This window comes from Callospermophilus lateralis, unplaced genomic scaffold (genome assembly GCF_048772815.1).
Source record: "Callospermophilus lateralis isolate mCalLat2 unplaced genomic scaffold, mCalLat2.hap1 Scaffold_221, whole genome shotgun sequence".
Taxonomy (NCBI): Eukaryota; Metazoa; Chordata; class Mammalia; order Rodentia; family Sciuridae; genus Callospermophilus; species Callospermophilus lateralis.
Window position 1 is genome coordinate 626288 of NW_027513138.1, and position 25813 is coordinate 652100.

The 25813-nt window shown below is 43.4% G+C and overlaps 1 pseudogene; it reads left to right on the top strand.

Moving 5' to 3' along the window:
- Positions 1–993: 993 nt before the first annotated feature.
- Positions 994–25813, top strand: LOC143640394 (E3 ubiquitin-protein ligase RNF213-like; annotated as a pseudogene).

A 25813-nucleotide genomic window follows, 5' to 3' on the forward strand; every position in this document is an offset into this window, starting at 1 on the left:
TCTTGGGTGCTGAGATTTTGCTTAATTCCCATCCAACATTTTGGCCTTTGTGTTTTCTTTATTTTTAAATGATCATTTTCAGAATGAAAATGTATGTGTCCTGCATTTTTTTAAAATGTTTGCTTCTATGGTTTTTGTAAGTTGCATGAGTTTAAAACAAAAATCAAAGGTTGCCTTGCAGAATCATTTACTCCCGCACCTGTGCATGACCTTTGCCACCTGGAGAAACAGCACAGGAAACACAGAACAGGAATGTTCATCAGGGGCCCAGGTGTTCATGGAGCCTCTCAGCACTGCTGGTTTCCCTCCTCTGAGCCCCTGGGATGTCTGGACGTGGGGCACAGCACATGGTCTCCCTGCATGACAAGTCTTTGGGACTTTGCAGGGTTCTTTCTTGTATCACCAGGCTGTCAGTTAGTAAATGTAATACCCGTTCACACCAGGTGGAAAAAATTCCATACACAGTGCACACTCTTCTTCTAGCACCCTCCCTCCCTCCCTCCTATATCTCTCTGATTTTTTTCTTAAGTTATGTTTAAATTATTAGAAAGAGTCACTCTTAGCTATTTTTTCAAAGAAGGGAATGTATTTGAAAATATTTTAACTTGGTTTTTATAGAGTTCCAACTGCTAAGTTAAGTCAAAAGGACTGTGTTCCCTTATTATCACAGTCACAGCTTTAAGGCTCATTGTAATGGTAGCCTGGAGGAGATCAAGTAAATGCCTTACTTGTGGTCATTTATTTTATTTTAAATAATTAATTTATTTGCAGTACTGGGTATTGAACCCAGAGGCTCTCACCACTGAGCCACACTCCAGCCCTTTTTGTTTCTTATTTTGAGATAAGGTCTTGCTAATTTGCTGAGGCTAACCTTGAATTGGGCCATTCTCCTGCCTCAGCCTCCTGAGGAGCTGTGAGTACAGGTATACTTGTACATCTCAAAAAGGAGAAGGGACTGGTAATTGATAATTGGTATTGTTTTCTCATTTCCCAATGACTTCAATGATCTCTCTGGACTCCTGGTGGTGGTTATATTCTTCAGAAGACCTCATGAGAATCCTCTTGACTGTGGGCTTGAAGTTCCATGAAACTGTCTGCAGGATCACCAAACACCTGAGGTTTTATGAGATCCCTGCCTCATCTTCTGAGTTCATTTGCACAATCATTGGACTTAGACCTCCAGTGGTGAGTGGGATTTATGGACCAAATGTTATACCCAGGAGAGGTCTGAGATTCCACGCAGCCTGATTTGGAAGGGAACTTGGGGTATTTGGGGAAGCCTGGATGAGACAGAGTGGTCAAGTCAGCTGTCATGTATTTATTCGGCACCTCCTAGATGCTGGGTTCTGTTTTGTGCAGACTACACACTTCACTCTTAGCCTCATGAAAAACATGACCCATTCCTTGTCCTTAATTCTATTGTTCACAGAAAACTAGGACCTGTTTCCCCCTAAAAAAGCACATGTCTATGCCTCATCTTCCCCACCAGAACCTTTCTCTTCATGTCGCAACACAACATGGCAGCGGAGCCCGAGTCCTGCCGCACTGCTCAGGTCCCTATGCCCCTCAGCCTGCAGTCATCCTTGCCCTCGTGCCCCAGAGGGAACCTGACTTGATTTATGCCTCTGAAGATGCATTGCCCTTGGCCTTCACACTCATTTCTCTCAGCTGTGTCTAGGGCAGCATTCCTGCTGCTGAGTGGAGAGCTCCATGTTGCTCTGGAGCTTCTCCACTGTGGGTACTGAGTTTCTGCTGTGAGTAATGCAGAGTGACATCTTGGGGTGACTCTCTTTTTAAACTTTTTACACTTCAGAACTGTGACATAGGAATGGAGATGGTTAAGTCTATGTTTTCACCTTATTCCTTTCAGCCTTTATTCTTTAAAATACCACCCATTAACTAATTTTTTATGCCAGGGTTGAACCCTGGGGTGCTTAACCACCGGCCACATTCCCAGCGATTTTTTTTATTTGATTTAGAGACAAGGTCTTACTGAGTTGCTTAGAGCCATACTAAGTTTCTGAGGCTGGCTTTGAACTTAGGATCCTCCTGCCTTGGCCTTCTGAGTGACTGGGATTATAGGCACCAAGAATGATTGTTGATAAGGTGTCTGCTTTCTCCAGGTGGTACTATTTTATCCATCCCAGGTTGGTGCCAGTTTCCAATAGATGGTGCTTTGGAAGTTTGTCAATTATTTAGGATTTACTTTTCTGCAGAAGGAAATGTCCTCATTTGTTTTTTTGGGTCCCAGATCTGTGGTCTCAAATGCTCTCCTTGGGCTATAAAAACAAAATTTGCAGTACTAAAATTGACCAAAACAGAAACATGCTAGGGCATGTGTGAGCCTCTTGTCAGGTCAGGTGGTCATCTGGGCAGCTGCCATGAGGATCAGAGCACAGTTCAGGGCCCTGCTGCTTGTTCAGCCTCAGGGTTGTTCCTGCAGTTCATTTATTGACCACCTCTGTACAGCCCTGGATGACACCAGGATGGGTCAGTATGGGACTAGGGCCACTTTTGGAGTTGGTGGAATGCCTGAGGCCTAGCACAAGGGAAATGCATGCCCTGCTGAGGCATCCAGATTGTCCTGAAAGGTGCTGTGCTGTTCAATGAAATTATGCAAGCGCCTTTGTTTCAGTTTCTCTTGAGACCCCTCAGTGCTCTCCTGCCCTGCTCTCCCCTGTGACCTGTGTTCTAGTTACCCTGCCTGGAGCCTTGTTGTTGGTATGTCTCCCCAGCTCCTTGTGTTTCTCCATCTTGATGCTTACTGTGGCTGATGACCATGCTCTTCCTGCTGTCTGAATGGGTCTTCCACTCTGGTTGGTTCCTTACTGCAGAAATGGCATCTGCTTGGTCACCTCATCAGTTTGCCCATATGGAGGCCCCAGGGTGGTTCTTTGAGCCTCAAGGGGGGCAGGAATTGACAGACCCAGGTTTTGTGGGTTCTGTAAAAGAACAAGTTGTGCAGCCCTCAGGGGCTCAGGAGAGGCCTCTCTAAAGAGGGGCCTGAACTAGTGTTACATGTGGTCACTGGCATATACCTCTGGAGTACAAAGAGGGGCTGAGGGAGGGTCAGAGGCCTTGAGCCCCCAAAGGGGGTGGTTCGTTTGTGTGGTGGTGGAGGAGAGGAGTAGAGAAAGTGGCTGTCTGCACAGAGTTGCCAAGGGAAGAGGACTGGCTGGCCTTCAGGCCATATCCCTGAGGAGAAGGTGCCAGGAGTTTGCATGGCACCCTGGCTCAGGGTTCTCTGGAAGGTCTCTGCTCATGGGCCCATTCTTCTCAACTGTACTTGACTGTTGATCTGTTTTCCATCTCCAGGACTGGGCATGGCAGATCTCTGTCAGCTGGAGATCTAGTCTTTGAGCTCTAGGGAGTTCTCATGAATTGGTTTATTGTGGTTTCCTTCTTGCTGGGTTCACATCAGCAGCTGCTGGACCTCCTGAAATGGTTGTCTGATTCTCATAACATCTCTCCTGTTTAGGCTATGCTTTCTGAGCCTTCTCCTCAAATTTCTTGTGCAGCCTGGGCATTGAACTCTTCATATCAGCTCTCACATATATTTAATTTGAAGGTGCTCCTTTTTTCTTTTTTTTTTTCCTTTTCCTTCTCCTTCTCCTTCTTTTTTGTAACAGGTATTGATACCAAAACCCTCTGAACTCTGAACTCAAGTGCACTTAAACACCGAGCCACATCCCCAGCCCTATTTTATATTTTATTTATTTAGAAATAAAGAAATAAAAAAATAAAAGTAATAAAATATTTCTTTTTTATTGGTTCTTTTTAGTTATACATAGAAATAGAATATGCTGGCATAATTATAAAAGCATGGAAAATAATTTGTTCTAATTCAGTCCCCAGTATTTTTCTTTACCTTAATTTCCTTCCACTCCCTGTTTCTTTCCCTCTACTGATCATTTTGCTATTTACATAAGCGTCTTTTAAAATTAGTATCATGTGGATATACAGGATGGTGAGATTCAGTGTGTACATTCATGGTATATTCACACAGGTATATAGGAAAGTTAAGTTGCATTCATTACACTGACTTTTCCTATCCCTTTCCTCCCCCCCCCATATTCATTCACTTTCATCTACTCTTCTGATCTTACTTTGATTATTTTTAATGCCCCCCCTTATTTTGAAGTAGTATCCACATGTCAGACATAATATTCAACCTTTAACATTTGGGCTGTGGCTTATTTAACTTATGATAATCTCCATTTCCATCCATTAACCAAAAAAAACATAAAATAATTTTTCATAATAACAAAGTAGTTGTAACAGTCCATTCTGTAAAATTACCACATTTTCTTTATTCCTTTGTCCAAGGGCACTGAGGTTGGCTCCATTGCTTATCTATTGTGAATTGAGCTGCTATAAACATTGATGTGGTTGAATCACTGTAGTATGCTGAATTTTTGGGGATTGCATTTTGTTGGTTCTTTTTAGTTACAAATGGCAGTTGAATTCACTTTGATGTAATTTTATAAGCATGGATTATATCTTTTTTTGGTGGACTGAGTAATTTCTTTTTTATTATTATATTTATTTTTTATTTATTCTACTTAGTTGTACATGATAGCAGAATTTATTTCAATTTATCATACACAACTAGAACACAACATTTCAATTCTCTGGTTGTACATTGTGTAGAGACGCATCATTTGTGCAATCATATATGTACCTAGGGTAATGATGTCCATCTCATTCCACCATGTTTTCTACCCTCATAACCCCTACCCAACCTCCCCTTTTCCCAATCCAAAGATCTTTCATTCTTCCCATCCTCCCCCCATCATAGATCAGAATCCCCTTAAGGGAGAAAACATTCCACCTTTAGTTTTTGGGGATTGGCTTACTTTGCTTAGCATTATATTCTTAAACTCCATCCATTTACCTACAAATGTTACAATTTTACTCTCTTTTAATGCTGAGTAATATTCCATTGTGTGTGTGTGTATGTGTGCGTTTGTGTGTGTGTGTTTGTGTATATATGTATACCACAGCTTCTTTTTTCACTCATCTTTTGATGGGCCTCTAGGTGGGTTCCACAGTTTAGCTATTGTGACTTCAGCTGCTGTAAACATCTGTGTGCTTATGTCACTATACTATGCTGATTCTAAGTCCTTTGGTATAGATTGAGGAATAGAATAGCTGGGTCAAATGGTGGTTACATTCCAAATTTTCAAAGAAATCTCCTTACTGCTTTCCAAAGTTGATACACCAATTTGCAGTCCCACCAGCAATGTATGAGTGTACCTTTTTCCCCACCTCCTCACCAATACTCATTATTGCTTGTATTCTTGATAACTGTCATTCTGATTGGGGTAAGATGAAATCTTAGAGTAGTTTTGATTTGCATTTTTCTAATTACTAAAGATGTTGAACAGTATATATATATATATATATATATATATATATATATATATATATATATATATATATTGTTGATTTATTGTATATCTTCTTCTGAGAAGTGTCTGTTCAGTTCCTTATTCCATTTATTGACTGGGTTGTTTAGTTTAGTTTTTTTTTTTTTCTTTTTTTGGTATTGAGGTTTTTTAATTCTTTCTATATCCTGAAAATTAGCACTCTATCTGACATGTGTGGGAAAATTTTGCTCCCATACCTCACTGATTGTTTCTTTTGCTGAGAACAAGCTTTTGAGTTTGAATCCATTTCATTCATCGATTCTTTATTTCATTTCTCATACCTTAAGGGTCTTGTTAAGAAATTCGGGGCCTAGTCTGACATGATGAAGATTTGGATCTACTTTTTATTCTGTTAGCTACAGTGTCTCTGGTATAATTTCTAGGTCCTTTATCCACTATGAGTTGAGTTTTGTGCATGGTAAGAAATAGAAGTTTAATTTCATTTGCTACAGAGGATTTCCAGCATTCCCAGCACCATTTGTTGAAGAGGCTATCCTTTCTCCAGTGTATGTGTTTGGCACCTTTGTCTAGTATGAAAAACCTGTATTTGTGTGGGTTGGTCTCTGTATCTTCTATTCTGTACCATTGGTCTACATATCTATTTTGGTGCCAGTACTAAACTGTTTTGTTATTATTGTTCTGCAGTATAGTTTAAGGTCTGGTATAGTGTTGCCCCCTGTTTCACTTTTCTTGCTAAGGATTGCTTTGGCTATTCTGGGTCTCTTATTTTTTCAAATGAATTTTATGATTTTTTTTTTTTTAGTTCTATGAAGAATTTTAATGGGATTTTAATAGAAAGTTCACTAAAACTGTGTAACAATTTGAGTAGTATGCCCTTTTGATTATATTAACTCTGCCTATCCAAGAGCATGGGAGATCTATCCATCTTCTAAGGTCTTTTACAATTTTCTTCTTTAGTGTTCTGTAGTTTTCAGGTCTTTCACCTCTTTTGTTAGGTCAATTCCCAAGTATTTTATATTTTTGAGGCTATTTTGAATGGGGTAGTTTTTCTAATTTCTCTTTAAATGGATTAATCACTTATGTATAGAAATGCATTTGATGTATGGGTATTGATTTTATATTCTGAAACTTTGCTGAATTAATTTATTAGCTCTAGAAGTTTTCTGGTGGAATTTTTGGATCTTCTATATATATCATGTTGTCAGCAAATAGTGATAGTTTACGTTCTTCTTTTCTTGTGCATATCCCTTTAATTTCCTGTTTTTCTGATTGTTCTGGCTAGAATTTTGAGGACTATGTTTAATAGATGTGGTAAAAGAGGGCATCCCTGTCCTGTTCCAGTTTTTAGAGGTAATGCTTTGAATTTTTTTTTTCATTTAAAATGATGCTGGCCTTGAGATTAACATACATAGCTTTTACAATGTTGAGGTCTGATACTAATATTCCCAGTTTTTCTAGTGTTTTGAACATGAAGGTGTGCTGTATTTTGTCAAATGCTTTTTCTGCATCTATTGAGATGACCATATGAATCTTGTCTTTAAGTCTATTGATGTGATGTATTACATTTACTGATTCCATAATGTTGAAACAACCTTACATCCCTGGGGTGAACCCCATTTGATCGTGGTGTACTCTTTTTAATATGTTTTTGTATGTGATTGGCCAGGATTTTATTGAGAATTTTTGTGTCTGTTCATTAGAGATATTGGTCTGAAGATTTCTTTCCTTAATGTGTCTTTGTCTGGTTTTGGTATTAGGGTGATGATAGCCTCCTAGAATGAGTTTGGAAGGGATTCCTCCCTTTCTGAATAATTTGAAGAGTACTAGTATTTGTTCTTCTTAGAAAGTATTGTAGAACTCAACTGAAAATTTATCTGGTCCTGGGCTTTTCTTTGTTGGTAGGCTGTTGATGATGTCTTCTATTTCCTTGATTGAAATTGATTTAAATTGTGTAACTCCTCCTGATTCAGATAGAATAGATCATATGTTTCTAGAAATTTGTTGATGTCATCAAGATCTTCTATTTTATTAGAGTATAAATTTCAAAACAGTTTCTAATAATCTTCTGTATTTTAGTAATATCCATCATGATATTTCCTTTTTCATCATGAATTTTAGTAATTTGAATTTTCTCACTCCTTCTCTTTGTTAGCCTGGCTAATGGTTTATTAATTTTATTTATATTTTCAAAAAAACAACATTTTATTTTGTCAACTTTCTGAATTGTCTCTTTTGTTTTAATTTTATTGTTTTCTGATCTGATTTTAATTATTTCATGTCTTCTACTACTTTTGGTCTTGATTTGTTCTTCTTTTTAATGGCTTGTGATGTAATGTGAGGTCATTTATTTGACTTTTTATTCTTTTTAACGAATGACCTTACTGCAATCAACTTTCCTCTTAGCACTGCCTTTATAGTGTCCCAGAGATTTTGGTATGATGTGTTGATATTCTCATTTACCTCTAAGAATTCTTTTAAATGCTCCTTGATGTCTTCTGCTACTCATTTCTCTTTTAATATCATATTATTTAGTCTCCAGGTATTGGAGAAGCTTTTATTTTTTATTTTATCATTGATTTCTACTTTCATTTCCTTATGCTATGATAGAATACAGGGTAGAATCTCTATTTTTGAATTTGCTGATAGCTTCTTTGTGGCCTAATATATGGTCTATTTTAGAGAAGGATCCATGTATTCCTGAGAAGAAGATGTATTTACTCGATGATAGGTGAAATACTCGATATATGTCTTACATATAAATCATTAATTATATTAATGAGTTCTGTAGTTTCTTTGTTTAGTTTTTGTTGGTGAGACAGGTGTGCTAAAGTCATGCAGTATGATTCTGTTGTGATCAATTTCTTCTTGAAATTGAGAAGGTTTTTTTTTGATATACATAGAACCTCCAATGTTTGGAGCATACATATTTATGCTTGTTATGTTTTGTTGATGTATGGTTCCCTTAAGTTGTATCAAATGTCCTTCTTTACCTCTTCTTACTAACTTTGGTTTGATGTCCATTTTATCCATTAGTAGATGGAAACTCCTGCTTGTTTACATGGCCTATGTGAGTGGTATGTTTGTTCCTCCATCCTTTCACTTTCACCTTCAGTATGTGAATGTCTTTTGCTATGAGATGAGTCTCTTGAAAGCAGCATATTTTGGGATTTTTTAAAAATCCAATCTGTAAATCTATATCTTTTGAATAATGAGTTTAGACCATTCACACTCAGGATTATTATTGAGACATTGTTTGTATTCCCAGTCATTTTGGTTTATTTTTGGTTTTTAACTTGACTTGGTTTCTCCTTTGAGTGGATTTTCCTTTAGTGTAGTTCCTCCTTTTACTGATTTTCATTGTTATTTTTTTATTTCCTCCTCATGTAACATTTTGTCAAGAATATTCTGTGGTGCAGATTTTTTTCATTGTAAATTCTTTTAATTTTTATCATGGAAGATTTTTATTCTGTCATCAAATCTGAGGCTTAATTTTGATGCATACAAGATTCTTGGTTGGCATCCATTTTCTTTCAGAGCTTGATATATGTTGTTCCAGGATCTCTTAGCTTTGAAGGTCTCAGCTGAGAAATCTACTAAGATCCAAAATGGTCTATCCCTACATGTAATCTGAAAATTTAATCTTGTGGTTTTTAAAATTCTATCCTTTTTCTATATGCTAGGCATTTTCATTATAATGTGCTTTGTTGTGGATTTGTTGTAATTTTGTATATTTGCTTTCCTAAAAGCCTTTTGTTTTTAATTTTCCAATTCATTCTTCATGCTTGGGAGATTTCCTATTATTACTTCATTGAAGAGATTGTGCATTCATTTGGTTTGTATCTCAGTGTGTTCCCCTATCGCAGTAATTCTTATATTTGGTCTTTTCATGTTTTCCCATAATTCGTGAAGGTTCTGTTTATAGTTTCTCACCATCTTCACTGTGTGGTCAACTTTATTTTCAAGATTATATATTTTGTCTTCATTGCCTAAGGTTCTGTTTTCCAAGTATCTAGTCTACTGTTGATGATTTCCTATTAATTTCTGTATTTGGTTTATTGTTTCCTTAATTTCAAGGATTTCTGTTTTTTTTTTTTCCACAGTCTCTATGTTTTTCTTGAAGTAACCTTCTGTTACCTGTATTTCCTCTCATATCTCTTTGGTGGAACAGTCAATTGTTGCCTGTATTTGCTCTTTTAATTTATTCTTTGATCTGCAGATCATTTTAATTATGTACGTTTGGAATGGAATGTCAATGGAATCTATTATTGTATCAGCTTGGTGTGTTTCAAGCACTTTCCTCCCTTGTTTCTTCATGTCATCCATGTGTCTTCCTCTCTGGCAGTGTGGATTTGAGGTATTATAGTTTCCAACTTATAATCATGTAGTGACTCTGCATATTACCAATACCTTGCCTGTAGGAACCTGGAAGATGGTCTTGTTGGTCCTGCCTGTTGTCACTAAATGGAAGCCAGGGGAAAGCCACCCCATGCATCAGTAGATGGGGCCATAGCATGGTCATTCTCCTCCTACCGTGGAGTGGGCTGGAATCGCTGTTGTCTGCTCCACCTCCTTCTGTGTGGCAGGAAGGCTGAAGTCACTGTCATCTGCTCCTTGTATTTTATTTAGAGACAGAATCTCACTGAGTTGCTTAGCATCTCGCTTTTGTTGAAGCTGAGTTTATACTTGTGATTCTCCTGCCTCAGCCTCTCAAACTACTGTAATTACAGGCATATGCCACCACACCAGCACCTTTTTTCTATTTTTTTTTTTTAGTTTTAAATGAACACAATACCTTTATTTATTTATCTTTATGTATTTCTGAGCTTCAAATCAAGTGCCTCACTTGCTAGGTGAGCTTTCTACCATTGAGCCACAACTGCATCCCCTCCCTTTTTGCTTTAAAGATCCATTTATATACTATGTTGTTGTCATGGATCATGTGTGAAGTAGCTTATATTTTGAGGATTATAGGTATTTTTAAAGATTTTTCTTTTCCTTGCATAGTTTTCCACTTCATCAAATTTGCTTCTTTCCATTGGCTTTTCCTCCTTTCTTTTCTATACTGCACACTGAGGATGAAATCTAGGCTTTTTCTTTTTTATGATGCACTGAGCATCAAACCCCATGACTCACACATGGTAGGCAAACATTCTACCACTGAGCTACATAAGCCCTATTTTGGGTTTTTGGTATGTTCCCTATGCTAAAGCTTTTTCTATTCTGGTTGGAGATTTTTGTTTGTGTCTATAAAGACAGTCACCACAAATGGATTGATAGGCTAAGGGCTTCTGGTCCCTGGCCCTTGAGGCTCTGTGGCTACCCTTGAATTGATCTGGCTCTCGAGGGCTTCTCTTTAAGGCTGGTCACTTTTGCTGCCCCCTGCCTGCTGCCAGGTTTCTGGATCTAAGAGGGAGAGTAGGAGGGTGAGCTCCTCTACTCCAGTTTCTTGCCCTGGTGGCTGTGTGGTCCTCTTCATCCTTAAATTGAATACACCCTGTCCTTTGTAACTACCCAAGACAGGTATATGTCTAGAAGTGGCCTCCAGGCCTGAGAGCCCTTCAGGTGGTCCTTCCAGTCCCTTGACAGACAGAGGGCAGCCTCCATGGTGGAGTGAACTCTCACCAACTGCTTCTTTAACAGACTTTGAACACACTTCCTGTTCACTTTCTGCCTCCCTCAGTCTAGGGTGACCTTAGAAACTAGTGTCCTTTATTACCAGGTGCTTGTGCTTGGCCTGGCTGAGCTTATGTGTACTGTGGCCTCAGGGTCTGTGTTTTTAGGCCCCTGGAGTATCACTTGCCACTGGCGTGGTCATCTTTCTACTTCCCAGTGTGTGTTCCTATTGGGCTCCTTTTCTACTCTCCTCATTTCTGCTGGTTATGATCTTTTAAAAAGCAATTTCTAGTCTGTCACTGGAGTTGGGTTTGGGAGGAAAGGAGATGGATATGTGTTTCCAACTGTCCTTTTCACAAAAGAGCTTACAGTCTGTTATTTATCATGAAAACTGATGAATGAGCCCACAGCAGGGTAGAGGGAAGAAAGAATGAATTCTTCCTGTGACAAAAATCCCAGCAATGGTGTTCACTTAGTTTTCTTAAGGCAGTGATTAGAAGTACTCATAAAGTAAAATAAGAAGCTATCATGACTAGCAGTTTAACTTCCATGCTTCCTTGTGGTTTCCAAAGTGGATTTTGGAGAGATTGAAGCAAGACACCTAGAAGACCTGAATTGCAAAAGACTGAATGAAACCATGAGTGTGAGCCAGCTGGAGTCCTCATCCTGTAAACAGATGACACACTACAACCTAGGCCCTGAGGTCCAGGAAATGGCTGAAAGGATAGACTCACTGACAGACAGCAACATCTTCCAGATCTTCTGGGAAGAAGCTGCAGAGTTATTGAATGATCCCAAAAGGGAATGTGAAAGGTGACCTCTTGCACTTACAGAGGCCTATGAATATTTATACTCACCTTGTTATCAAAGGTTCATGAAACTATATTAGGATCTGAAGTTAAGAGATGTCACCTTGGCAGAAATTGATGTCATCTTCAAAGACTTTGTAGATAAATACAATGACCTGACTTTGGATCGCCAGATCATGTGTGAAGTACAACCTCAGGCCCCGAGGGGCTGGATATCAGAGCATGTTGAGCAGATCAAGGAGTACCATAGCATTCACCAGGCAATCAGCTCAGCCAAGGTTATCTGCAAGGTCTAAAAGGATTTTGGTTTGACTGGTGACTTCAGTGTTCTTTACACTTTAATAAGCTTTTTTAGTTATTTGATGGGGACTCCTCTGAGGTGGGGGCCAACCTCAGACTCCTTGGAAGCCCCAGGGATTCTGGGATCGGCAGTGTGGCAACCCCTTGAAAGGCTCTGTTTGGGCTGCACTGAGGCTAGAACATTCCGTGGCCTGCATTTTTACCTTTGTTTGAGATAGTGTGACTGTTCCTTAACTAGTGAGTTTTCTTGGGTCGATATGAGAACCAAAAATTCAGGAGAGAGAAACCATCCTCTTTCCAGAGGAATCTTATTTTATTAGGTTATAAAAGCACAGAAGAAAATATTTTGTCAATTGTCCAGGTACCTTTCCTAGTTCCAACAGGAAGTACCAAATGGTACACTGCTCCCTTCATAGGTCAGGCCTGAGTTTCTCCCTCCTGTTTCTTAGCCTCACATTTTTAAGGTGTGTGTGGCCTATGTTTAGTAGAGACAGGCACAATAGTGTTTAAAATTTAGCAGAGTGTGGAATAGTCCATACCTAATCTTGAAACTTTCAGCAAGTCTGTAACTCTCATAAACAGAGAAACCTGGATCTGGCAGGGCTGCTGTGCAGAACAGGTTTCAAAGTCCTTGAAGGCTTCATCATGGCACTTAGGTACTGTGGACAGTAGCTTCCGTAGCATAGCAAAGAGGGCCATGGAGGTCATACTATTTTTGGTGCAAGAGTGTGTCACACTCTTGCTGTAGCATCTTCTTGTCCAGGCTTGTGGGAAGGCAGGCATGGGTGATCTCTGCAATAGCCCTCAGCAGAGCTTCATCTTGCAGACTGATGATTTTGAGGCCACCTGCCATGAGAGACTGGATCAGATCAGCTTGCAGCTCATCTAGGCCAAGAAGCTGCTACAAGACATCGGTGAGCCCCACTGCCAGTGTCTGGAGAAGCTGGCCCTGCAGAAGGAGCTGGTCAGCTGGCTGCATGAGATTCTGGGAGGTACAGGGGTAGCTAATCTTCAGGTGTTTGCCAAGTTTTGTTCCTGAACTTGAGGACATCCCCCCTCAAACACATGAGTGTGTTAGTTGGAGGGCAGTGTCTGCTTCCAGTAGTTTGCATCAGGACAGCTTTTCAGAGTTCTCATTAAAACTCTTTTCTTTGCTGCTCTCTCCATCTTTGGATGCTGGCATCATTTTCTTCAGTATCTTGACTCCTTTTCTGCTTTACAACTCATTCTTCTAGAGGACAAGGCAAGCTCTTGCACACAGGGGAATGTTGCTGCAGCAAGCTTGCAGAATCTGTGCATTTCTCTCCCAGTCCAGGGCTGGACAGCCTATATGGTTGTATAGATTAGATAGAGGGTGGTGGAGGGGAGGTAAGAAAGGCCAAACAGATGGAGCAGGAGCAGCACTGATGCACCACAGAGGCCTGGCAGGATACCTTCTGCTAGCACTGAGGCTGTGCTGGCTCCAGCTCTCATCCAGATCTGTGCTGCTTGTACTCCTGAGTCTGCTTTGATGTATAATCTTTGGTAATTAACTCAGAAGAATTATCTCAATTTCTAAAAAAATAACTAATTATACACATATTATTTACCAACTGAACCTGTTTTTGTTTAAGTGATGATGTTTGTGAATTAAAGAAAATAAGGTGCACACAAGCCTAGTACAGTGCCTGGGAATTATTTGGTAGAGGTTAGATGTTGATCAGTGGTGTCATCATATCCTACAAAAGACAAGGTATCCTGGAGTCCTAACTGAAGGAAGGAAGTGGGAGTAGGCCCTAGATGTTTACTTAGTGTCTATTGATGGCCTTGCCTCACTAAAGATCATGCCCCAGGTATGAGTTGTGCAACATCCTGAAGTGGTACTCTGCAAGTCCCCTTTCTGTCCCAGGCATCATTGAGCTCCAGGTGTTTGTGGACCTTGCCTTCATCTTGGCTGAAGAAAATGACATTGATGTGGACTGGGTGGTCTGCTTCCATGATGCTGTGCAGGGCTATGCATTCCTGCTGTATAAGCTGGACAAGAAGGCAAGCTTCGGTGAGTTCATGGAACTGCTGAAAGAACTCTGGAAGGCTCTGCAAAATGATCCTCACCTTCCCAGTAAGCTGGTGAGTCTTGTTCCTTGTTCCAATACATGGTGATCTTGCAACCCTGGGGAACTTCTGTGCTTTGAGGCCACACAGGCAGCCATTTAAACTGATGTTGAAAACCAGCTTTTCTTCATGAATGGAAATGCTTTCTTTGTCTTGGGTTGGAAGAGAGCTATGGAACTGCATATCAAGAGCAGTCTCCACCCTACAATACAAGTGTGAAAACAGCACAATAGGAAGTTTAAAAGAGGGTTACAGTGGTTCTCTGAATGGTAGTAATTGTCTTTTATTTCATTACTTTTGGGTATTTTTAACAATTGATATTGACTAATTTTTTATCAGAAAAATATGAACATTTAAGTAAATTGTCTATACCAGAGTCTGAGTTAACCTTCACTCCGTAACTCACCCAATGAGCAAAGATGTCCAGAGACCTGCACTGGCCTTGAGACAGCTGGTCCTGCATGTGGTTGAAGGGTAGGGAGATGGACAGAGAGAGCAATTTGCAGTTTGCCTGCTAGAAGCTCATATTCTCTTAAAATTTTTCTAAGTTTTTTGGTCATACTCAGGGACCATGGCAGGACATTAAGAACTTAGGGATCCTGTTCAGTCAGGCATTTCTCCTCAGAGGGTTTTTGTTCTGGGAACCCAGGAGGATGGTGGCCTGCCACCAGAGGGCATAGCCTGTAGTCATCTAACCAATCATCCATAAGTACAGGCCATGTGCATTCCAGTGTCAGCTAGGAACCTGGCACCATTTCAGTCACAATGAGTGGTCAGTGTCCTGGGGTACCAGAAAGGGGTACCTGAGGCAACCTCAGGAAATGGGCAAGAAGTTATGCCTAGAGTCCTGGAAGAGGGTGGCTGGAGTTTGCCCAGCAGGGGCATGAGGAGGACAGGAAGGAAGACAGTCATTCAAACTTTGGTCCATGTTCTCTGCTTTTGTCCCAAGAGTGAGATTCTGCCAGAAACTTGGATTGGCTGAAGACAGTGAAGGAAAGCCATGGATCCATCAAGCTCTCTTCCCTGTCCCTGGCCACAGTAATCAACAGAAGAGGCATCAATGAGATCAGGGCATCCACAGGCAACCAGAAGGTGAGCCCTCCCAGATTCTAGGTATGGTGTTGGTGGCGCGCACTGGCCTGTTGCAGAGTCAGGGTTTCAGCCACCAGAAAATTGCTTCTAAACATGTTCTGCATCCTAGATCTCCCCAGATGCCATCCTGCACCTGATCCTCCCTGGGGGTCACAGTGGCCTGGAGCCAGATCGCTCCTATACATTGGAAGACCTGAAGGATTTTTTAAATAAGCTGATGCTGATGTCTGGAAAGAAAGACCACAAGAGAATGGAAGTGAAGAGGTTTTCTGAGGTGAGCAGGTGCCCTTGTTGCCTCAGGCTGGGCATGCTCACTGCCCCACTGCCTGCAAAAGGAAACAGGCAGGGGTTGGCCTCTGGTGGACAGGGTGGCTCCAGAGAGTGTAGCTCATGGGTCTGCAGGGTGCACCTTGCCTGGAGCCATATCTGAGGTGGGACAGACCTTGGAGGCATCAGCTCCTCCTTAACAGCATCAGAAAGATCTCATTACTGTTGGTCAATCCACTGCATTTAACAGGAGGTGATCAGGTAGATACTCCTTAAGAAAAAGTATGAATGGCTTCATTTACTCTGTAAATTTGTAAAATCAAACATCTCAAGATTCTAATGGGCACTCTTCATCAAAACTAAAGTAAACAAGCCAGGTGTCATGGCACATTCCTGTAACTCCAGCAACTCAGGAGGTTGACACAGGAGGATTGCAAGTTAAAGGCCAGCCTCAGCAACTTAGTGAGATCTTGTCTCAAAATAAAAAGGGCTGGAAACATAGCTCAGTGGTAGACTACCCTGGATTCAATCTCCAGTACTAAAAAAACTGAAGTAAACATTGACACAGGTTATTGATTTATATAATAGTCTCTATCTCATGTAATGGTTCTTTTCTTACAGTTTATTTGCACTTTACAATTGACATTTTTTCCCCAGTGCTGGATAGAAAGCCAGGGCCTAGCACATACTAAGCAAGTGCTCTACCACTGAGCATAGCCCAGCCCACAGTCTACATTCTTATCTGCTACCTGATCTCTTCCTGAAGGTGGCTGCCCTCTCCCTAGGCTCATCATGTTTCCCAGTGACCCTATGGGAGGAGTGAACCCAAGCCGCTTGAAGTAGAACTCCTGTGTGTCTAGATTGGTATGTCCCCCTGCAGTAGCTCACTGTGACATCTGCCTTATACCTCTGTTCCCCCCAGTTATTCTGCCATGTGCAGTGGCTTGTGCAAGCCTTCCTGAACCTATATTCTGTGAGAAACTTGCTGTTCCAAACCTGGACTGCCGAGGTCTACTGCTGCCCCAGGAATGGCATCTCCATCTGCATGGACTTCCACTTGGAATTGGTAAGCCAGCTGACAGAGAGTGGGGATGTCACCCAGCTGCTGGAAGCCCTCTGTAGGCAGATGGAGCACTTCCTGGATGACTGGAAGGAGCTAGTGAGCAGGAATTACAGGGAGCACTTCTACCTCAACTTCTACATGGCTGAGCGGCTGGTCCACCTGAGCACGGAGATCAGGAAGCAGAGTCCCAGCAAAGCTGCCCTCATGATTCTGTCCTTCATCAAAGACAACTGCACCCCAGCTGACATCATAAGGAACATTGAGGGGTTCAAGGAGGCCACCAGACACTGTGTGAGGACAGTGATGGAAGAATTACCACCATTGCAATCCTCTAAGATCAGCCTGGTGACCAAGCTGAGGGCTATCATGGAACAGTTCCTGGAAAGCATGAGAGTCTTTCTGCCTGGCTACCTGGACCTGGAGGCCCTGGGCTATTGTCTGGCTCACCTGGTCAGGATGGGTGGGCCTCCCATGGAGCGGTCTCTCCCTGAGGGCCTTCAGGCTGGCCAGCCCAACCTTGTCATGTGTGGCCCCTCTGAGGTGCTGTTGGCTGCCCTGGCCATCTACATGCAGGCCCCAGTCCATCACCTGCCCCACCTTCAATGAGGTGCTACTCTGTACCCCAGGGACCATGTTTGAGGAGGTGGCCCTGCTCTTGCACCATGGCGTGGCTCCAGTTTCCTGAGGGCAAAAGATCTGCAGCCTGTTATTCACAGACTAGTTGGGCTACAAAATGGCCTGCCAGGCAAAGGCCCTATTCCATAGCCTGTGCACACAGTGTTACTGGGAGGACTACCAGCTGGTGATGGTATGTGACATCACAGGAGTGCTGTTCCCTGCCCTCAGCTTTCAGCCAGCACAAAGTCCACCTCATCCCCCAAGCACCCTTCTGTGCCATCCAGGCCTACTTGGCACATCACTACCAGGTCCCAGTACAGACCTTGTTAGTGGCAGCTGTGTTCAGAGACCAGATGTGTGTGGGGATTGTGGCCTTGGAGAGAGCAGGAATAATGAGAGCCCTGGGGTGGGCAGGCAGTTTCTCAGGGCTTCCAAGTGACCCCTGCTTCTGTAGCAGTGGGCACCTCAGATGACACCCCTCTGCAGGTGGGAAAGTGAGTCTCAGGAGGGTCTGACTCCCTGCAATCAGTGCATCCCCTAGATTTTTTCTCCACCCAGGTTGCAATTCCTGGGTGCCCTGCTCCTCTCCTTGTGTGGACTTCTCTACACTTTTTCCCTGCATAACCTCCTTTGACCTTTTCCAGGTTGTGTTGAAAAACCAGCTCTATCTCAGAGCAAAGCCTGTCCAAGGAAGGGACATGACCTTTGTCCTTGGAAAGACCCACAGAGCGCTCCTAGGCACATTCCCACCCTGCTAAGTGGTTTATCTACAAATAACAGGAGAGATCTGCTGTGCCAGGTTTCCCTGACTCAGTCAGGCTGAGACCCATAGTAACCTCCAGGTGGAGACCCATAGTAACCTCCTAGCAGCCACCAATCAGCATGAAACAGGGAAATACCTGGGGTGCCAGATGACCCTCCCAGTAGTTTATGGTGTTGGAAAACCATGAAATTCAGCATGAACACCCCTCTTGGCTTAAACCAATCAGTTCAAATGAATCCCCCTTTTGTAGTTACCAATCACACCTACCCAACTTGTTCCTGCCAGTGAATGTGCTAATCATGTTTTAGAGTTGTTATTTGATTTTCCCATGGTGTGTGATGATTTGCTAAGAGATGCTATGATGTACGTGGGGGTCCCTGCCTTCTCCAAAGAATGTATAAAACTGCTGCAAACCCTGGGCTTGGGGCCTTTCAGTGTCACCAGTTGCTGTGTACATGCAGAGGACCGAGCTAGCTCGCAATAAACACCTCTTTGCTGTTTATATCGATCTTGGTCTCTGGTGGTTTTTGGGGGGTCCTAAATTCGAGCATAACAGTGTTGGTGTGAGCAGAAGAGGCACAGCTGCTCTGGCTCCAGGAGAAGAGTGCCTTTGTACCTTTCCTTTAGTCACTGTTATGTTTCCTTGGAAAGACATGGTGACTTCCATTCTGTTGACTTCAACCTGTGAGCATCACTGTGCCCTTTCCATACACAACCTGATCTCTCGTCCCCCAAGGAACATGCCTATGCTTTTACTTTATTACACTTCCATCACTGTCATCATGGAGAATGTGAGGATGCTGGGTGGGTGACAGCTCGGGACTCTGGCTTCATGGTGGAGTTGTTCTCTAATATGATGTTCTGTTGCATCAGTTTTAAATTTTATACAGAGAAGTAACTTTTTAAAAAATTTTTAACTGGGGATTAACCCCAGAGGTGCTCTACCCCAGCCTTTTTTATTTTATATTTTGAGATATGGTCTCACTAAGTTGTTTGCGGCCTTACTAGGTTACTGAGGCTGGCCTTGAACTTATAATGATCCTATCTTGGCATCCCAAGCTCCTGGGATTATACGCATGTGCCACTGCTCTTGGCAGAGAAGTAAGTTCTAATATATCTGAATCTATTCTTCTTGGATCCAGAGGCTTAGGATCTAATTTCCTTGTTTTAACATTACACGGAAATCTCTCTATGTGAAGAGACTGCATGAAAAACTGAAAAAGAAATTCATCAGTGAAAAGGTGCCTTTAAAGATTGTTCAGTTGACTGACTCTCAGGTGGATGAGGGCCAGGTCCTGGTCTCCCTGCTTTCTTTCTGGGATGCTCAGTATTGGAAAACACCCATGATATTCCACTTTGATGTGACTGCTTTGGTAAGTGCCCACATTGCAACTGAATGGCTACATCAGAAGTCTCACATTCCCAGGGCCCCATCTGCTTCTCCTTGTATGAAGAGTCCCTTCCTTCTTCACTTGCCTGTAGTCAGTACCCTTCTCTCAAGGAAGAAGACAGGAGGGTGCTGGGGTTTGGGAAGAATGGTTGGCAATTGTGTATTTTCAAACCCATGCTTCTATGTCTTTAGGAACAGACTGGAACTTGGGTCTTGCTTTTCAAAATCCTCATTTTGCAATACCTAATGGATATAAGTGAAAAAATGTGGCTTCAGAACCCATTCCATTTATATATCATTGAAATTCCAGAAGGAAACTCAGTACTGCCATAAAGGTCTACAAAGCTGGTATTTACACAAGGCATTTGATTCTGTGGCCTGTAGCCTGGGTTGACACATCTTGATTGTTTTCCACTTTCACCTTAGGGGAGCTATGAGTACATGTAAGGGAAAATGCATGCTTGGACTTAAATCTTAATGATATCTATAATGATGATACTCTTGTGTTGATTGATAGTATCTTGGATTTGTCTGGATTTGTCAGATTGGTCCTATGTCTGGGTTGAATCCCAGGCATTCTGAGTGTGGGAAATTCCTCTGTTGATGGCCACTGTCTCTCTTACTGCTAGTGAAGATGGCATTGAGACTTCATTTATGGAAATCTGTTAGCTGAGACTGCATGAAAACTTGAAAAATATAGTTCAACTGTGAAAATGTGCCTTTTGTTGCACATGTGTTCATGCATGGTGGAGAGATGAAGCCACAGGATGGGAAATAGCTTTCTGGTTCATAATGCAGCTGCCATAGTTGAGCTTCTGTAATGCTCTAACATGCAGATGCCAGCCTCTGTGAACAAGAGGCTGCAGAAAGCCACATGTATTCAAGTGACTGTTTTCATAAAGGCCTATCCACAGGAGACCACATGGAGGGTTAACACATATGGGCGTCTTTCAGGAAAACAAATTGTAACTTCTATTTATGTCTCTTCTTTGCAGAATCCACATGTCCCTCAGTTCAGTTTTTTTGACATCTTCCCCAGAGTTACCTGCAAACCTCCAAAGAAGTGACAGCTATGGAGCTGAGCCTGGAGAGGAGCTTCATAGAGCCTGGAATAGATGAGAGAAAGTTCTGCAGTGCTACTTCCCAAAGACCTTTCCAATATTTAAAAAGATTCCATCAAAACAAAACCTAGACACATTTCAATATCAAGAAGACTCAGTGGAGTGCCTCCAGCACCTTCTAATATATTGTGGGGTCATAAACCCCTCCTGGTCTGAGCTCCAGAACTTTGTTTGGTTCCTCAACTCTCAGCTCAAGGACTGTGAGGCCTCTGTGTTCTGCAATGCAGACTTTACTGGAGATATACTACAGGGCTTCAAGAACTTTGTGGTTCCCTTTATGATTGTCATGGCAAGAGACTTTGCTACACCAACACTTCATACTTCTGACCAAAGCCAAGGGAAGCACACAATCACCATGGATGGGGTTGATGAAGAAGAACTTGCCCCATTCACTCTCTGGAGGAGGTGGGAGTCAGAGCCTCACCCATATGTGTTCTTCAATGGTGACCATGAGACCATGACATTCATAGGTACCATCTCTGGCCCAATGAGAATGGCAACATTGATGCCATCAACCATCTCAATGGGGAGATAATCAGGAAAGATGCCATGACAGAAGAACTGTACAGGGGGTTGTTACTTCAGGGGGTTTCCTTCAATGTTGACTTTGATAACCTACTCAGACATGAGAAACTCTTGAGACTCCTGCCAGCTACTAGGAATTCCTCAGTCCCTTATCCCTGATGAAGCATATGATCTTACAATGGACAACAGGCTCAAGATTCTGGCCACTTTAATGCGGTTCTGGTGTGGGATCCCAGCTATCATCATGGGAGAAACTGGCTGTGGGAAAACCAGGCTCATTAAACTCCTTAATGATCTGCAGCATGCTGATGCCTGGGCTAAGACCATAAAACGGGTCAAGGTCCATGGAGGAACAACTGCAGCTTTGATTCACTCCAAAGACTTAGAGGCTGAGAAAACTTCCTTATCCAATAAGAACCAACAGCAGTTAGACTCCATCTTGTTTATTGACAAAGCCAACACAACAGAAGCCATAAGCTGTATTAAGGAAGTCTTGTGTGACTAGACTGTGGATGGCCAGTCCCTGGAGGAGGACTCAGGCTTGCACATACATCATAGCTGCCTGCAATTCTTACAGGAAGCACTCCCAGTAGACCATCTGCCATTTGGACTCAGGTGGTTTGGGATACAGGGTCAGTTCAGAGAAGACAGCAGACAGGCTGTGCTCTATTCCCCTCAGACAGCTGGTGTACCATGTCCACGCCCTGCCCCTGAGGATGATTCCTCTAGTGTGAAATTTCGGGCAGCTAAATAGCACTGCTGAAAAGCTCTACATCCAGCAGATGGTGCAGAGACTGTTGGACTACATCAGGATCAGTGAGGATGAGACTCATGTGATCACAGAAGTGCTTTCTGCCTCTCAGAGGTTCATGAGCAACACTGAAAGTAAGTGCAGTTTTGTCAGCCTCTGGAATGTGGAGTGCTGTGTGAAGGTGTTCACTTGGTTTCATGGCTGCAGCGAAATGCTATTGGTGAAGCTGAACACCTTTATCTGTGAGATCAGTGTCAGCAAAAATAACTTCAGGAGAGACCCCATCTTCTGGTCTCTGGTGCTGGATGTGGGGGTCTGTTACCATGAATCCATAAAGGAGAAGGAATCCTACTGCAGAGCCATTTGCAGGTATTTTCCACAACCATATGATGACAGAAGGGTCATCCTGAATGAGATCAGGCATGCACAGGATCTTTTCCTGAGTGAGATGCTTCTGCGAAAAACCATAGCCAGGAACCTGGCTCTGAAGGAGAACTTCTTCATGATGATCATCTGCACTGAGCTAAAGATACCCCTCTTCCTGGTGGGAACGCCTGGCAGCTCCAAATCTTTTGCCAAGACCATCATGGCAGATACCATACAGGGCAAGGCCTCACACTCCACTCTATTCCACAGCCTGAAGCAGGTCCACCTGGTGTCATTCCAGTGTAGCCCCCACTGCACCCCACAGGGCATCATGAACACCTTCAAGCAGTGTGCTCACTTTCAGCAGGGGAAGGACCTGCAGCAGTATGTGTCTGTGGTGGTGTTGGATGAGGTTGGCTTGGCAGAAGATTCCCCAAAAATGCCCCTGAAGGCTGTGCACCCACTGCTGGAAGATGGGTGCATTGAAGGTGACCCTAACCCCCACCAAAAAGTTGGCTTCATAGGTATTTCCAACTGGGCCCTTGACCCTGCCAAGATGAACCAGGGTAGTTTGTGTCCCACGGCAGCCCCAGTGAGAAGGAGCTCATAGAGAGTGCCAGAGGGTTCTGCTCTTCAGACAGCCTGGTGCAGGGCAGGGTCCAAGAGTACTTTGCTCCTTTTGCCAAAGCCTATGAAACAGTGTGCAGCAGGCATAACAAGAAATTCTTTGGGCTTCACAACTATTATAGCCTCATCAAGATGGTCTTTTCCACTGCCAGAGCATCTAACAAGAAGCCTTATCCACAGGATATAGCACAGGCAGTCCTTCAGAACTTCAGGGGCAAAGGTAACATCCCTGCTTTGGACATCTTCATGGCCAATTTACCTGCGGCCGGGTGCGTTGGAGAGGTCAGTCAGCACCCTGGAACTCAGCAAACAGAGTTGGGGAACTGGAAGAAGCTGAATCCCGCTACTTGCTCATACTGACCAAAAACTACATGGCCCTGCAGATCCTGCAGATGTCATTCTTCAGTGAGGACTAGTAGCCTGAGATCATCTTTGGTTCCAGTTTTCCCTGGGATCAGGAGTACACCCAGATCTGAAGAAACATCAACCAGGTGAAGATCTGCATGAAGACAGGAAAGATGGTGGTGCTGCTGAACCTGCAGCACCTCTAGGAGAGCCTGTACGATGCGCTCAACCAGTACTACATCTACCTCGGGGATCAGAAGTATGTGGACCTTGGGCTTGCCACCCATCATGTCAAGTGTCGGGTCCACCCTGACTTCCACCTGCTTGTCATTGAGGAGAAAAATATTGTGTACGATCAGTTCCCCATGCCCCTCATGAACCGGCACTACCTGGACCTCAGCTCAGTGCTTCAGGGGTGGCAAAAGAACATCATGCAGGAGCTCATGCAGTAGGCAGAGCAGTTTGCTGATGTGAAGGCCCATCAATTCCTTGCTGGGCACAAGTACAGCCCTGCTGATGTCTTTATCAGCTTCCATTCCGATGCCTATGCCTCCATGGTACTGCAGGCTGTGAAGAGGCAGGGCCCTGGGGACCTGATGGAGGAGATGAACCACAGGGTGTCTGAGGAGACCAAGCTGATTTTACTGTACTGTGCCACACCAGATGCTGTGGTGCAGCTTAGCACCTCCACTCTGGGCTCATTTGTGGTGCAGGCACTGTCACACAAATACTGAAACAAGCAGCAGCACCACTCTTTTGCAGATTTCCTCCAGGCCCATCTTCACAATGTGGACCTGGAGCACCATGCCATCTTCACAGAGGTGACTACCCCACAGCCTTTCCTTTTTCTCTTTCACCCATGAGCCCTCTATCTCCAGTGCCAGAAGGTCTCAACTCTGTTTAAGGCACTGTTCAGTTTGGGAAACCTATATGTCCTTCCATGTTAGGCACAATGAGGATAAGTCCATTTTGGCCTCTCTCACATGTTTGTGAGCAGAGCTCTATTCTGAGAGCAGCACAAAGCACAACGTTCAGTTCCCAGAATACTGGGCCCACCTGGGATATAAGTGATTGGCCTGCTTCTCATCCTTGGACAGCCTAAGAGTAAAGGATGAGTATGCCTCCCATTCAGATGCCCTTAGTCTCATAGGTTAAAGCTGTGCAGCCAGGTGGGGGAATACATCATAGTCGGTTCTCCTTAAAAGACATCTCCTTGCCATGAGGGCTGGCTGGGTAGATGTCAGAGGCAGAGGCCTCCTTGATGCACAGGTGTTGAGTCTGAATCTGCATCTGTGCAGGAGTCTAGGAAGGGACCGCTGACAGAGCTTGAAATTCAGGCTGTGAGTGCCAGGTTGTGGAGATGGGACAGGTGGAGAGACATGTGGAGGGGCTTGTGGACAGCCTTGAGCTTGATCTTGACTGCACAGAGAGGAGCTATGAAGGAAAGTGTATGTAGACATGCCCTAATGGCTGGTGATGAAAAGACAGTGGCGTAAGAGAGTGACATTGAGAGGAGGGATCTGTCAGGAAGCTTCTGGCATGGTGCAAACTGCAAATGGTTAGAAGGCAGTGTGGCTGGGCTAATCATCAATTCCATGGAGGTGTGGCAGGAGGTGGAGGACAGCCTTCCTGAGCTCATTGCAGCTTTGTGCAATCATCATGGAGACCCCAAGAAGGAGCAATGTGTTTGGGAGACAGTGGTAATATCTGTTTTGGATAGGTTTGGATGTCTGCTGTGTGGTTGGATGTAGGAATGGTAAGCTTGTCAGTAAGGTCAGGTCCAGAGAAGGGGTCTGGAGCCAGGCAGAGTGGCACATACCTGTAATTCCAGTGGATTGGGAGGTTGATGCAAGAGGATTGAGAGTTCAAATCCATCCTCACAACTTATGGAGGCCCTAAGTAACTTAGCAAGACCCTGTCTCAAAATAAAAATTAAAAGGAAGGGCTGGGTTATTGCTCAGTGGTTTAACCCCTGCATTGTTACCTGGTACCAAAAAAAATGGGGTCTGGATAGCTGAGGTCCTATGTGCCTGGGAATGTCTGGGTTTTCACCATGGGATATGGTCCATGGCAGAGAATGAAAAACTACTGAGGGGAAGGAGAGTTGCCAGTGGCTAACTCCATTTGATAGCATGAAGTCAGATTACAAGATGTAATGGCATTGCTCTGGGCCCTAAAGGGTCAGAAGGCTCTCAGGTAGGGTCCAAAGCTGGAAGAGAGACATTGGAATCTCAGAAGGAGATAAAGGCTTCTTTTATTTAGGGCAAGTCTTCTTTCTGCCATCTATTGGCCCTGGAGGTCCTGCTTGCCTCAGCCACTCCTTGTATATAAAAACTGCTCTGGGTTGGGCTTCTTCCTGTCTGAGTGCCCACTGGCCCTTGGTTCTGACCTGGTGCTCTGTGCCCTTACTTGAATTCCAGCTGATGATTTGTGTTCCCATGTTGCATGCCCATGTTCAGATGCCCTTAGTGTCATAGGTGAAAGCTGTGCAGCCAGGTGGGGGCATGGATCATAGTTGGTTCTCTTTAAAAGACACCTCCTGGGCTGGCCTTCTCCAGACTGCTGATGAGCCATGACTGCTAGGCCCTATGGGTAGAAGTGAAGGGCTTGGCCCTGAAACTTGTGATCTTGTCACTGCAGCAGTTTGACACTGAGTACTCATTCCTCAAGGAAGTTTGGTGA